Source organism: Acinonyx jubatus, chromosome A1 (assembly GCF_027475565.1).
Source record: "Acinonyx jubatus isolate Ajub_Pintada_27869175 chromosome A1, VMU_Ajub_asm_v1.0, whole genome shotgun sequence".
NCBI lineage: Eukaryota > Metazoa > Chordata > Mammalia > Carnivora > Felidae > Acinonyx > Acinonyx jubatus.
The window spans coordinates 160,216,407-160,232,930 of NC_069380.1; the positions used below are offsets into that span (position 1 = coordinate 160,216,407).

Here is a 16,524-nt window from a genome sequence, read left to right on the forward strand (position 1 = left end):
TATCATTTATGTATAGAAAAAAGTATTCCTCAAAGAAAATATAAAATTAGAGATTTTATATTAAATACTTTGTATCTCTTTTATCAAAATGCTAATCTGAATGATACATTGCTAAATTCAAAGTGTCTTTGATTGCTTAAAAACTTGTAAAAACAGAATATGTTGTAATTTTACATCAAATACATTTAAAATATATTTAACTATTCTCTGTAGCACCAGAAATTTTAGAGAACTTCATAGAAAAAAAGAGAAAAGTTGAGAGAAAAGGAAATAATTTTGACATGTAACATATTACTCTATCATCAGACCTGTGTCTTCCTTTTTTTTCTTTATTTTTGAGTAAGTGAAGTACATGATACAGTAACATGATAAATAATTTGGGAACACATAACTTTTGAATTTCAGATTAGGCAGTTTACTTTAGTAAAAAAATACATAAAAATAGTGTTACTGGAACACAGACTATATTTTCTCTAAGTAGAAGTTATTCATTGATCTGTTTTATTTAACTTTTTAAATATTTTTTAAACTTTTAATTTTTTTAAATGTTTATTTATTTTTGAGAGAGACAGAGACAGAGCGTGAGCAGAGGAGGGACCAGAGAGAGGGAGACACATTATTCGAAGCAGGCTCCAGGCTCTGAAGCATCAGCACAGAGCCCAACACGGTGCTCGAACTCACAAACTGGGAGATCACGACATGAGTGGAAGTCAGATGTTCAACCAACTGAGCCACCCAGGCGCCCCAATAGAAGTTATTAATTAAAAAAACAAAGTTATTAATTTGCATCTCCTTCTTTGCAGTTCTCTTATCTGTTTCTTTGTACATTCTTATTTCTTCATGGACGTTTTTGCTCCTTTTTTAATTTTCATTTAAAAATAACCATAACTGTATCCACGCCCTATATAATATGGTGAGGTTTTCATCCATGGTGTTGACATTCATTATATATGGTTTCTCTATATGCTTATTATTTTCTGACTTGCCCTGTAATATAGTCTTTATTTAATAATTAATCATTGAGTGCCAATAATTTGAGATCTGTTTTGAATAGCCAAAAATGTTACCAGCCAAATTGAATAATCTATGCACTGCCAAGAAAATCAGCTAACACAAAGAGGTGAAAACAGATATAGGAAGGGGGTAAAAAGCAGTTATTTTTAAGTGAAGGATAAATTGCCTAATGAATTTGTTTTTCAGATTTAGAAGACAGTTATTTCCTAATTTGAACAGAGAAGGATGACCAGGGAAATGTGCTATACAGGTAACAAAACATTTGAAGTCATTTTTGTACATTTTTATTTCTGCAACTCAAATGAAAGAAGTAGAGATACAATTCTTTAGGAGTATAAAATTGTTTGTAGGAATGACTCTGTTGGTCAGCAATCCCATTAGAAGTGATTTGGTAGACAAAAGCTTGTGCTATAGAGGCCACGTTGGAGAGAAACGTAATTAGCATGTCTTCATTGATTATAAGGCTAGCAACTCTGAAAAGAAGAAAAGGCTTGAAGAAAAAGAGGAGTACTATTATCAAAATAGAACATGTAATGAAAGCTTCTTGCTATATGTTCCTAGAAACCAACAAATGATTTACAGATACTTTCTCCTGGAGTCTTTTAACTAAAGGGTCATTAATCTCCTCCATGCTTTCACACATTGAAAGCCAAGAAAAGATTTCTTGTAAGAACAATAGCATTGTTTTGCATTTTAGCTCAAGGGTGTGGACTTTGATATGTTGTTTGTTCTTTCAACTAATTATTTCTCACACCCCCAAGTTATTTTTGTGAGCATTAATTTCAGAAAACATTGTAAAGAAAGAGGAATAAGCACAATAGAGTTGGAAAGGCCTCCTGTCTATGAGAGTAAGCACCAGCCTGTGATGTCAGGACACTGGAAGACTATTCTAGAAGAAAAGAAATGCCCTGAAATTTCCACCATGAAAAGCATGAGTTACTCTACAGGTTATTGGACAAATGGTCTATTGTGCTCAGGGTTAGATGTTCTGTTCTTAGAGAACTAAACATAAAACACAAGTTGGATGAAGCTTTAAAATGTGATATATTGCAGTCGTGAGTCTAGTGAAAAACCATATGATACTAGCACTACATTTTTATTGATTATTTCTGAGTTTTGAAAAGGATGAGGTACATACTTTTCCACACACTTTGTCGTTAGCTAATGGCAGAAGTGTTCTTCCACCATAGTTAATTATTGTTAAATTAGGGAGAAAAAGTCTTGCATTCTATACATATTTTTTTCAAATTAAAAAATGTAAATTTTAATGCATCATTCTTGAATAACTCACATTATACTAACTTTTTATGATTTGAGGTTTCAATTCAGTATAATTCTTTAAGCCTATTTTGTTTAACATTCTAAAAATGTTTCAGTGATATACTTTTCTCATATTATTTCCATATTCAAACAGAACTTTTTTTGATTTCTAGTAAATGAATGGATCACATAATTTTGCATAGCAACAGATAGGAGTACGAAAGTTCCTACATAATACCAAGTCACCTTTCAGATCTCAATGTTATCATTGCCTCTCTAAGGTCTTCCCTGATTAACCATTCCTAACAGGTTAACTTCTTCAATTTTGCAATCTCATCACACATTTGTAAAGTTTTCATAAATGAAATATTTTTCATCTGTATTGAATTTTAACTAAGTTAAATATTCATACAGTTTTAAAAATCAAATGGTTTTATAAATGTCCTTAAGTAAAAGAGAAGATTCTACCCCTCAGTTACTCTTCTATAAACATATCTTTTAAATCTTTTAGCCAATTATTTTGACATTTACCTACATATCTCTAAATAATAAACTTTTTTTTTTACCTTGTCATTATTTATTTACTTTCCACTATGGAAAAGAATGAAGAATATTTCTCTCTCTTCTCTCCCCTCCATACACAAACATATTTTCTCTATGTCCTCTTCTCATATCACCAATATGATTATATCTATACAGATTAGGGAAATAGTGAGTATTCACATTTTTTATTAATACTATAGGCTACTGCTATAACAAACAACCCCAAATCTCTGTAGCTTACCACTAATAGTCAGTTTGGGAGGTACTTGGAATATGGCTTTCTGCGTCACGTTTCAGGCTCCTCCCAACTTGTCATTCTGAAAGTTACTAAGGCCTTGGAGGAGTCCTCTGCTGGATCATTTCTATGGAGCCAGCAGATGTGGGAAGAGAGTAGAGAAAGCATAAAAACTTCATAGCCAATGTAACTCAAAAGAGATATAGTTTAGTGAACACATAGTAATTTCTACGTGGTGTGGGTTTATTTTCATTTTTTGTTGCAGTAGTAGGTTAAATAGATACATAGGAAAAAAAATTTAAATTCTTGCTCTGAAGATGTTCTTGAATATTTTCTTTCCTTAATGAATTCACTCTTTATAGGATCTCACTGTTTAGAGTTGACATGCCTGAATTGATCATCCAGTCAGTTTGGCTTTCCTTTTTATTTTCCACGATTGCATTTTGTTCTCTTCTGGGATTCCCACTACATTAACCTCTATTTTTTTTTAATTTTATTTATTTATTTTTGAGAGAGAGAGAAAGTACAAGTGGGAGAGGGGAAGAGAGAGAGGGAAAGAGGGAGAATCCAAAGCAGGCTGCACACTGTCAGTGGGAACCCGATGCAGGGCTTGAACCCATAAACCATGAGATCGTGACCTTAATCGAAATCAACAGTAGGACGCTTAACTGACTGAGCCCCTCGGGCACCCCTCTTTATAGTTTTTAATACTATCCTGATCTTGCTAAATGTTAAAATATCTTCTTTTACTGTTGATATTCAAAATATATTTCTGACATTCATTTTCCTTTCAAATTGTGTTTCCTAGAAGTTACTGTTTATTTATTTACTTCAATCTCCATCTTACATATCTGAGATTTTTATCTGATTTGAGAATTGTTTGTCCCATCCTATATGCACTAAGATTACTTAAATCTATGAGTGTGTAATAAGATTGTTGAGTAGGAGCCAACCATGTAATTTGAACTAAATTGTCTACTTTTTACTTAAAAGATTTCCTAGAACACAATTTTCTATTATCTTACCGGGATTACAATGACTTCGAGGAAAGCTGGGGTTCCAGGTATTTTGAACACACCTGATTCTTTATTCTCTACGTTTTTCCATATGATTTCCCCACCCTCAATCATGCCTGGCTTCCAACAGTCTTCTGTTTAATTCTCCTCAGATCCCACAACCCCCATCTTATACTATGGTGGGGATATAGTACTACAGTCTAAATGGAATGAGGGAAAGGATGAGGCACTTGTAGCTCCTTAAACTTCTCACCAGTCTTACTAATTATAATCTTGGCCATATCCCACAGTTGCCAATGCCTATGGCAGTGTTAATTTTTGAACCTTTAGAAGAATGGTGATAGGTTAAAAAAATTATTGTTTTCCATACTGCAGACATGGGTTTAGACTCTCATACTCTACATCTATGCACTCTCTCATTTCCTTTTAAGCTTCAGAAATGCATTTTCCCTCTCTGATCCCTCTATAGAGTGCTACAAATAACAACCTTTAATCATTCTTTTGTTGTTGTTGTTGTTGTTGTTGTTGTTGCTTATGTGATGTTTCAGGAAGAATTGACTATAATTGAGGGCATTCAACCTTTTGTATTTAACCAGCATAACTATTTCTTTAATGTTTATTTTCCCTATTAGGCTATAAATATCATACTATCAGGAAGCTGGCTTGTCTAATTCACTGGTTTATCCACATGCCTGAGGAACTCTGAGAGTGTGAATCCAATAAAATTTCATGGATAAGTGGAAAGAAATGTGATGAAAATAACTCAGGGAGATATAGACACTAAAAAATCCTTGCCTTCCACGAAGCAGTTTTCCTCTTGACCTATTTCAGGTCTAACTTCTATATAAAATTGGCCCTCTATATCTACTTTTTACTCAGAATCCTTGTCCTGTCTTCTGGACAAGCCAAATTCTACTAATCTTATGAAAGTCAGTCTATGGAGGATCCCATTTGAAAACATATTTGGGGATATGCTTTGTATGGGGTCAGTGAAACCATTTTGAACATAAATTTTATTAAGAGCATATCTTACATTTATCTCAATCTCTCCTTCTCTCAGTACCTATACTTTATTCTTTTCAAAATTGCCAAATTCCTGATTTTCAATTTCCTCCTAGTGCCTCTCCTTCTAGTCCAGCTTTCAATGTTCCTATTCCAAATCAAAGGTGATGGAAAGTTATTAGAGGAGATCACAGAACTTTACAGATTGTAGTTATTAATTTAGCTGAAATCATGTTTTATTGTTTCTAATGCTTCATCTTGATTTATTGGATACTTAGTTAATTCCAGATACCATATATCATCCTTATCTTCACAGGATTTATATTTTAGAAAATGTAGACAGATGAGTCAGTCTTAAAATGAGATCATTTCAGGTAGAAAAAATTACAACTAATGAAATACTATAAGAATATGGATGGCATAGAGAGCTATTAGTGGGGCTGATTTTGTTTGGATTATTATATAAAGTCTCTATGAAAAGATGACATTTTAACAGAGATGTCAAAAGATGACATTTTAAACAAGAAAGATGGAAATGAGTCAGCCATGCAGCAAGCATGAAAGAGCATGCTAAGCATATGAAGCAACAAATACAAAATTCCTGTGGCTGTGTTATAATGACTTGTGGGGAGAGCTAAAGACATCCCAATGAGTTGGAACTTTAGTATGATTTCAAAATCTTGCCTGGGTATCATATGTGGAATGGATTGTTATAAAAATGGGCCATTATATCAATAGTTCACATAAAAGCATAGTCTGGTATTCTGACAATATCAATACCAATGGTCCAAAAAAATTATATGGGCATTTTACAATGAAAACCAGGATGTCATAACTCAGTAAATTCTAGTCCAAATGTCCTTCTTGTATAACATAGAATATTTTTTAAATTTTATGAATTAAAATTTTATTAACCTTAAAGCATAAAACCATGAGGATCTTCATGAATTGTATAAATAGTTTAAGTACTTTTCAAAAGAATTAATGCCACTTGGCCAGCAAAATCATTGCTAGGCTATAAGATCATTCTTGATTAAATCCATAGCACAAGAGAAACATGTTTTCTAATTTTAGATAAGAGACCATCATGTAGGTATTAGAAGAGAGTTATGTTTTAATCTTTAGTAAATAGAAGTTCAAGGGTAAAAGTGTACTTACTGCATTTATTTTGATCCTATCGTCTGATCTGGTATAATTTATTAATATTTCAGAAGATTTGAAAATAAGGGAAGAATCATGCCAATGAGTGTCTCCACAGCAACTGCATTTTAATGACCTACTGCAGAGCTGAATTTTTTACTTCCCCAATTCCAGAAATGAAGTATATATCCCCTCCCCTCTCACCATTCCCTCCCTTTACACCCATAGCCATTCTCAAATGTCTACCACATTGAAAGTGGAATAGAACCTGGAGAGGAAATAGAGGGGTCAGACCAAGCACTCTGATTTTTCTTCTTAATTATACTCAAAAAAGGGTAGAAGTTTTCAATAGATACCTGGATTTGTAATGAAATCCCAGTAGCTTCATAGAGCAGATCCTGAGAGAATTTGCCAGCCCATTAGCTGGACTTCACATTCAGGCAAGCATGAGCACTCCACTGAGTTACCAAAGCCTTAATCTGCACAGAACTGAGCTAGGTTTCATCATCAGAATGCATGCAATTCTTATATACCCCACTGTTTTATGAACATAAAAAAAAGTAAAAGAAATAGAAGAACAATTATAGGTAGAATTGTTTCCCCAAAATATGTGAAGTCATAAATGCAATCTCAGAATATTCCTTATTTGGAAATAGGGTCATTGTGTATATAATTAGCTAAGACAATTTCATACTGCAGGAGGATGGATCCTTAATCTAGTATGCCTACAGTCCTCATGATAAGATGGAAATTTTTAAACACAATCAAAGGGGAGAATGTCATTTGAAGACATAGGCAGAGACTGAGTACTGCAGCTGAAAGATGAGCAGCCAAATATCTCTATCAGATCCTCCACCCCCAAAGTTAGGAAGATGTAGAAGGATGTTTCTTTACCATTTTTTTGGACACATGGCCCTGCTGACACCTTGATTTTAGACTTCTATTTCCTGAGCTGATGCAATAATCTCTATTGTTTTAGACCACCCAGTTTGTGGCATTTTGTTACATAACCCTAGAAAATTAATACAGAAATGTTTATCCAAAATCTTCTGGACAAATAGATTCATCCAAAAAAATACTATTTCATATTAAAACAGTCTAAGTTTCTTTTAATGATCAAGTGTATGTAATTCTACACACCATCTCCAGCCATCAAGAATAGCTATAGAAAGATAACAACCAGGTATAGTAAATAATGTAAGTAAGGAATACTACCTTTTTTGGCTTATACGTATTGTGTTTAATTTGTAAACCATCTACAACGTTTAGGAAGGAGCAAATTATCATTACTTCTGACATCTACTACAAGCTCAAGGGTTTGCCAAAACACTATAAGTTTAATAATTTGTAGGATGGATTCACAATATTTACAAAAAGGTATTTTACTTACAGTTACAGTTTATTACAATAAAATGACATGGATTAATATCAGCCAAGGAAGGGGTATATGGAACAGGATTCAGGAGAGTTCCAAGGATGGAGCTTCCAGTTGTCCTTCTCTACTGGGGGCAGGCAGAGCTTACTTTTCTCAGCAAATATGTGTCACAATATGCATGGAGTATTGCTAACAAGATAACCAGAGTCTTGGTCTCTAGAGTTTCTATCAGCCTTGGTTTCTAGAGTTTTCTATGTCACATAGAAATGGTTGACTGCTTGCATTACTGAGATGGGTTTCCAGCCTTTCCAGAGGTTCAACCTTTCCAAACTCTCAAACCCTTCCAAGGCCCCACAATAAATCATATTGTTAGCATAGACTATGTGGTGTAGGCTGATGCCCTCAGATGAAGAAAACACACTCTTTTCAGGCAGAACTCTTCAGGGGCTTAGAGATTATCTTCCAGGAGCTGACTGCTAGTCAAATGTTTCTTTTAGTGAGGTTAATCCTTTTTTTCATGATATCATATATTTCAATTCTTAGAATACATGATGCTACATAGCAGCTTGAGAGGACTCTGATCTTTTTGCTTAATTAATTCTTACTGATCCTTTAGGTCTCTGTTGTTCCCTTGGAGAAGTCTTTCCTAACCCAGTTAAGTTATAAAATTTTAGAGATAGACCAGAGTTTACTAGGTGCCTCAATGTTATCATCAGGCCATTACATCTTTCCCACTCTCCTTATCACATGGGCTTATCATCTTTGTCTTTCATATGATGGCTGTCACAGTTACAAACATTATTTTCTTACACAAGCAACTCAGAAAGAAGATAGATTATGAGTAAGGTCTTCTCTTTGAGAGGTTGTGATTTTGAATTTCAAAGAAATAATGCCACACAAAAATCTTCTTGCCCCTGACTGGGATCATATGGCCACCCATAGCTACAGGAAATGTAAGAAAAGTATGTATCCAGCAAAGGGGAGCAGGATTATGATTGGCCAGGGTCAATCATGAAACATTTCATTGCGCCTGGGTGGCTCAGTCGGTTAAATGCTGACTTTGGCTTGGGTTACAATCTCACGGTTTGTGAGTTCAAGCCCTGTGTCTGGCTCTGTGCTAATAGCTCAGAGCCTGGAACCTACTTTGGATTCTCTCTGTCCTTTCCCTGCTTGTGCTCACTCTCTCTCTCTCTCTCAAATATAAATAAACATTTAAAAAAATCATGAGACATTTCTTGGGTCTGCCTTTGGTATTTTTCTATATGCATTTCTTCCTATTTTCCCTATTAATTTCAATGCTTTGGGTAAAATTGTTTAATCTGAGCCTAATTTTTCTTCATTTGTAAAATAGTGATAGTAGTTTTTGGAGTATAGTGAGGTTTAAAAGATGACAGTGATGTGTGGGGTTTTTTACATACCTGGCATATAGTTGATGTTTTACATGAGAAATAAAAGGGTAAAAATTGTGCCTCAAAATTGTAGACCAGTTGAATATGGAAACAGTAAAATAGCCAATACCTCTGGAAAGACTTTATGCTCCCTATTTAGGCTTTTGTTACCTTTGTTGTGTGTGTTAACAGAGCAAAGCCGAGCCCACGCTTAGAGGAAAGCAGCCAGGGCCAGCAGGTGCACACAGTAGTCACCCTCTGGAACTCCCTCCATTTTTATAGCCTTTCCTTCTTCCTTGAATTCATTTGGGTTCAGTAAATCCACCCAGACTATTTTGATTTCAAAAAAAGAAAAAAAGATTGGGTGCCTAGGTGGCTCAGTCAGTTGAACATCCCACCTCAGCTCAGGTCATGATCTCACAGTTTATGAGTTCAAGCTCCACATCTGGCTCCTTCCCATAAGCTGGAGACTGCTTCAGATCCATCTGTTTCCCTCTCTCCCTGCCCCTCCCCCACTTGTGCACACACTCTCTCTCTCTGTCTCTCAAAAATAAATAAATATTTTAGAAAAAGAGAAAAAAATATGTATTCTACTAATGTTAGAAAAAATAGGGCAGAGCCTGGAGCCATAGTTTGTCCCCTGCATATTCTTGCCATTTTTACTTTTGTATTCTTTTTATCCAAGAAAAATAAGGCTTGTCTATTCAGAGAAATCTTTTGTTAACTTATATGCCAGCACTGTACATGGGCTAATTGAAGGTGATTTTCTAAGGACAACTATTATATTCAAAACACAAAAGAACTTCACAAAAGTGCTTTCTAAAATATCAGATACAATGTGAGCATTAAGTTGGTGTGACAAGACATGGCCACTGTTGCTGGCTGAGCCCCAGGCCTAGAAATGTATATGTGTGATGATTCTAACGTAATGTGTAAGGCCTATCTAGTTGAAAACCTTTGGCATGGTTATAAATCTAGTAGTAGTAGGAATACAGAAGTGAGGTGTCTGGAACTTACAGTTCGGGATAATTTCATTGTCACCAAAGGCAGCCATGTGGTCCAGCTATAGGATAGAAGTACTAAGAACAAGTTAACTCAGAATTGCTCAGACACAGTATTATTCTCACAATGAAAAAGGCCTATAAAACCAGATGTTCTCAAGTGGTTAAAGAAGTCACAGCAGAGTTTCCATGACTTTACTCTGTGATATGTCCTTGAGCCTATTATCTTTGGATTTGATATTTTACTTTAAATAAATAAGCACTTGCTATCATGGTGAATAGACAACCAGAGCCTGACTTCTTGCTAACCCATTAATTTCCTGGAAGTGATTAGGCAGAATATAAAAAACAACCTTTCCAATAACCACAGTAACAAAACCCAGACTCCCAGCACTTATACAAGTGCTGTGAAAACAAATGTTCTCTAACAACATCCAGCTTGTTCACTTGTACAGCATTCTTCTCCCAAGTCTGGTAGGTGAACTGCCACCATTAAAATCATACTCTGAGCATTTGAAGTATTCAGATGAAAAGCAATATGGAATTGCAAACACACAATAATGAGTACTATTTTTACTTTAAAGAGAGAATGTTACTTTAATGTGACTTCCTGTTATATTCCTCTTAGATCTTTCCCAGTACTATTACAATACCTTTCTAGAAATCTTAGAATGACGAACTATAAAATATGCTTTTAGAGCAATCTGTGTTACTGGTATGGTTCTCAAATCTGGAATCAAAAGAGAAATTGCTTATTCTTTATTAGCCTATGTATGTTAAGTTCTAGAAAAGGAAAATTGGAGCATGGAGTGAATTTGAATATTAAGTACTATATTAGAAAAAAAAGCAGTTAAACAGAATTATATGCTATTTATTAACATGTTTCTTTAAAAAATAGAGCCATTAGATAGACTGTTATAGTTAATGTGATGCCAATGTAATCCTAGAAGCATCATGAGCACTCTGTAGACCACAAAACATTGTTTCAGTCTTAGAAATACCAAAATATGAATTTCAAAGTGTATTATTAGTCTGATTATAACGCTACTGTTTATTTTTGTACAATAAATGAAAAAATAATTTCCTAAAGTGCATTCTGCAAAAATTTAGTTCCTCATGATACCTAAGAAAGAAAGCATTTCTGTTGTCCATTATGTTTGAAGATCATATACTATAACCTTCTTTGGAAATCCAACGTATGTTAAATTATCACTTTGATGAGCTTTGAAAGAAAGTTTAACTTTCTTTCAAATCTTTCTTTCAATTCAACTTAGTTTAAGTTACAGTTTTCCTCTTTTTTTATCTTAGAAACGTTTCTTTCTGCCTGGTCTTCTATACTATCCAGCATAAACAGAGTGTCACAGAATTTTTTTTTTTCATAAAAACTGAAGTAAGGCAAATATTAATGAACATCAAGGTCAAATCAACATTATATGCCTGGCAGAGTATCTGATAAAATTCCCAAAGGCCCCCATAATGCATGCTGTATAAATGTCTCTATTTTAACAAGCAGAAAAATCAAGGACATGTAACCCTGACTATTTGTAAGATATTATGAAAACCCCAGGGGTTAAGTGTCCAACTTCAGCTCAGGTCATGATCTCAAGGCTCGTGAGTTCAAGCCCTACATGGGGCTCTGTGTTGACAGTTCTGAGCATGCAGCCTGCTTCAGATTCTGTCTCTCTCTTTGCCCCTCCTGTGCTTTCTCTCTCTCTCTTTTTCTCTCTCGCAAAAATAAACATTAAAAAAAAGAAAACTCCAATAAGCTATTTTATTGATCTTGCTTAATCCTGTCTTGGAAAGTAGTTATCAACTTATTGTTGAGTTCTCTAGCTGTTTTTATATCTAATATAATGGGGGTATAAACTCTCCTGCCATTTCTTATATCATATTTTATTAATTTTATTTGACTTGATGACATTTATAATACTGATATCATAGTATTTATTTAGTATTATCTTTTATATGGCTCACTGTGTTCTAAAATTTTTAGTTAGCATTAACAAGCAACATAAATGTTTCTAAGTTACTTTAATCTTCTTAAATGCTGTATATCCTGTATGATTTTCAACTAGGCAATTATCAAAATTTATATACACTACTTATATGATTTCTTCAATAGATAATAAAGATAATTACTTAAGATACAGTGTACCAAGATGTGGTTCAACAGATGGAAATTTTTTTTGTAAATATACTTGGGAAAATTCTGTGTGATATACCTCTAGCACATTTTAAGTATTTGTCATCTTTTAGTTTCACTTTGGACTTAGATCTTTTGTAGAATCAACTTGATAAATTGACAACAATTACTATTTTCTTGTTATGAATCTCAATTGTCTCTGTTTGGTAGGTGGGAACTCTGATTCTCTGGCTTCTTCATTATCATTGGTACTATTTTAGACATCTTTGAAATTATCTTTGCTTTTGGGAAGTAACAAAATATCCCTGAATTATCTTTACTTTTCTTCCCCAAAGTGTTGACTAAGCTGACTCTTAGGACAATATTAGAGGTCCAAATTCGGGTCCTAAAGTTCCACTGAAAATAGCTCTTTGTAAGCACGGGTGGCAAGCAGGGTGAAAGCAGAAGTTTCAGAAGCTCACTTTTGTCCTAGAAGGGATTTTTTAAAAATATATTTTGAGGTCATATTTATTTCTCTAATCTTAAATGTACACAGTTCTTATCCTGCTCTGATCTAAGCTGTATTTAATGCATTTTTCATTTTGTCGAGCTAGCAGCTTATCTCCTTTCTGTCATTAAAGACTTTTTTAGCAATTGTAATGTATTATGTTATTTATTTTCTATCAAAGAACACTCATTAAGTAGCATTCCCATTTATATTGATCAAATATTAAAAGAACTATGTATCCAAGATAAAACACTTCAAAATTTTCTATGGACTATTTGAAATGTTGAAAATAATTCACAACTCAGTTATTTCCTGCTATTGATTTCATAATTGGTGTGGATGAGTGGCAAAACATAATTTAGATCTAAATATAGTGATGAGACTTAGACCTAATGTTAAAAAAAAGTAGGAAAGTGGTATCATGAGTGCAGTCAGACAAAATTCCTGGAGGACCAGAAATGGTACAGAGTTGAGGCAGCCCCTGCCTGTACCTGAAACAAGCACTGGGGTGGAAGTACCCCGAAGTACTACCACCTTAAGGAAGTGTTAGGAGTGACCATGGTGAATGGTTCAAAGTGTATTCTTTAATTGTAAGGTAGCCAGAATTAAGGGATACGTACTTTGAAAAACACGTGAGAAAATGAGACCTTGCAGAAGGGCAAGGAATTCAGAAGCAAATGAAATGAAGTGAGGCTGGAGGTTTTCCTAAACTTGTTTGCTGTTAACTACTGGTAAGTGCATTCTTGACACATGAAATATATCATCATAGACTAGATATTAAGGAACCAGAGAGGAAGCACATTGTGGTATTATTTAATAGGCATGATCATATGAATAATCTAAACTTTCCTTTGTGTGTGCTGATGAGGACCACTGGCAGTATGCAAGTAAATAAACAGATGAAATAGTTTTGATATTTGCTAGTAAGGGTAACAACCAGGTAGTAAAGAGCACACGTGTGTGTGTGTAAGATTACTTCAGGAAGATTAGTACCAATCTAGAGTTAGACACAAACCTATGGCTGTGTGATATGTGGAAGTCCAACCAAATTGGGGTGCCTGGGTTGCTCAGACGGTTAAGCAGTTAAGTGTCCGACTTTGGCTCATGATTTCATGGTTTGTGGGTTTGAGCCCCTGGTTGGGCTTTGTGCTGACCGCTCAGAGCCTGGGGCCTGCTTCGGATTCTGTGTCTCCCTCCCTCTCTGCTGCTCCACTACTCGTGTTCTGTCTCTCTGTCTCTGTCTCTGTCTCTCTCAAAAAGAAAACATTTTTAAAAAGGCCCAATCAAACTAAAATCACAAATGAACATTCTGTTATTAGTTAAAGAGGACTGATATTTTAGTTTTGCAAATAAATGATTATAATATACTTGGATAATGTTCATTATTTCTATATGACCAGATTAGTCTGAGTATTGATAAAACTCACAAATTTACAGAGTGATAACATGTTGGACCTATAAAACAGTTTGAAATTGCATATTTTGCAAATAGACAATAATCAAACTTTCTCAAAAGCAAACTACCCAATGTCTTGTATGTAAATGGAACTTTTCCTGTTATTAAATGAGCTGACTGACTTGTTTGTTTTCAATTGCTTTTCATGTTGACCACTTACTTTGAAAATAATAGATAACTGTCTTAGATATTGGGTCTTTTCCCCAGGAAATGGTTTACAATTTTTTACATCAATTCTGAGGCTTGATTTTGATTTATTAGCTTCTAACTGTGTCAGCATTAATATCCTTTTCAAAAGAGGAGATGTTTAAAACTAGATTTTGATCCTATAAAATCCCTGCGAGTAGTGGAAATCTATCAATAGTCAGTTTGCATCAATGCAAGATATTTTCATTTCCAACCTTATTACCAATATTGATAAAAACATGTACGTTGAGTAAAATGAAAACATGCAGATGGTATCTAGATACAGACAAGATGTTAGCACTTTAATTTTATTTGGAAAAGAATGTGTACTTCCATGAAAGCTTTAATAAATAGAATAAACATACTATGAGGAAGAAGCAAAATATGGCAAGAAAAGTGTTGCCAAAAATAGTATTTTTTTTTTACTTTTTTTGGCTATGACTACAAAATAACAGATGTTTTCCTGAGAAGAAAAGCCAGCTTCAAGATAATGTCATCCTTTTGAATAAAATACTAAAAACATTTAAATGAAAAAGTAATACAATACTAATAAAGTAAAACCCTGATCTTTCATTTGAGAAGTAAAGAGCACAATTCAGCTAGGCTAAAAGGCCTTACCTGAATAGTCATGTTTTGATTTAAATTTAAGAAACTGAAGAAGATTCATGGAATGCTTTCCACCATCACTTTTTAAGATCTAGTTGTTATAATTTATTAGATATTAGAAATTGTTAATATGTTGACTTAATTTGCTTCAGGGTTAATTTGTGAAGACTCTAGTTAAACTAGTTCAATGACAATTCTTACTCCTAGAAGCTGGTTATTTCTACACAGCCTTTTGGTTTAAATAAGGCCTCAGAGTGTTTTTCAGGTCCTTGATTTGGATCTGCTTTTTTAAGGTGGTGTTTTTTAAAGCTATAACACCTATTTTTAAAGTTATACTTTTAATACCTACCATGTCAAAGTTTAGGAAGTTCTCTCTGGGAGAAATAAAGGTGCTACATCAAAAAATCATTTAATTTGGAGATAATGCTAACCAATGGTATGGATACTGAAAAAGAGGTTGAATTAAAATCATGAATGAAAGAACTGATGGACAATTTCAAGAACTGGTACAGTTTTTGTGAGGTCACTATTGTCTGAATTTTTCTGGTGAATAGACTGCGTTTATGGTCAGCATATTGGGATGGAAAATAAACTTTAATAAAAATAGCTTTCATTAAGCCATGATTATGTCACAGAATCTCTGCATAAAGTATTTAAATGCTGAAGAGTACACCAACAAAATTGTTAGAACATACCAACAATTTGAGTAATGTTGCATTATCCTAAATTAATATAAAAAAATCAGTTGCATTTCTATACACTAACAGTGAACTATCTGAAAATGAAATAAAATAATCCCATTGACAATAGCATCAAAAAAAAGAAAACACTTATAAATAAATTTAACCAAGATGATGAAAGTTTATATACTGAAAATTATAACACATTGATGAAAGGAAGAAGACACACACAAATAAACAGATGTCACATGTTTGTGACTCCGAATAATTAATATCGTTAGTGTATCTATACTACCCAAAGCCATCTAGAAATTCAATGTAATCTCTATCAAAATTCCAATTGCATTTTTTACAAAAAAAAAAAAAAACCTACAAAGTATATGGAAGAACAAAAGATCTCAAATAGCTAGTATCATCCTGAAAAAATAGAAAAAACCTGGAGACTTCACACTTCTTCATTCCAACCTTATTGCAAAGCTATAGAACTATAGTGAACAAATCCTTTGATACTGGCCTAAAAACAGATACACAGAGCAATGGAAAATATTGAAAGCCTAGAAAGAAATCCACGCATATATAGTCAACTAACATTTGACAAGCCAAGAATACTTGGTGAAGAAAAGGTAGTTTCTTCAATAAATGGTATTGTGAAAATTGGATATTCAAATGAAGAAAAATGAAATTGGGCCTCTATCTTACACCACTCAAAAAAATTACCTCAAAGTGGTTTAAAACCTTAAATGTGAGACTTGAAGCCATACAAGTTCTAGAAGAAAACAAGGGGTAAGCCCTTTGAGATTGATCTTGGTAAAAATTTTTTGAATGTGACGCCAAGAGTACGCACAACTAAAGAAAAACTAAACAAATGTGATTGCATGAAAAAATGTAATTGCATTAAACAAAAGTTTTTGCAAAGCAAAAGAAACCAGCAAAATGAGAAAGACTATTTATGGATTGGGAGAAAATATTTGCAAATCATCTATCTGAGAAGG

At 33.8% G+C, this 16,524-nt stretch overlaps 1 long non-coding RNA gene across 1 annotated transcript in view; it reads left to right on the forward strand.

The window, feature by feature from the left end:
- Positions 1–16,524, forward strand: part of LOC106982282 (uncharacterized) — a 458,722-nt gene that overhangs the window by 413,496 nt on the left and 28,702 nt on the right. Inside the window, exon 9 of the long non-coding RNA XR_008299853.1 lies at positions 1,201–1,264. This is a non-coding gene — a long non-coding RNA (uncharacterized LOC106982282). The remainder of the gene's footprint in view (positions 1–1,200; positions 1,265–16,524) is intronic.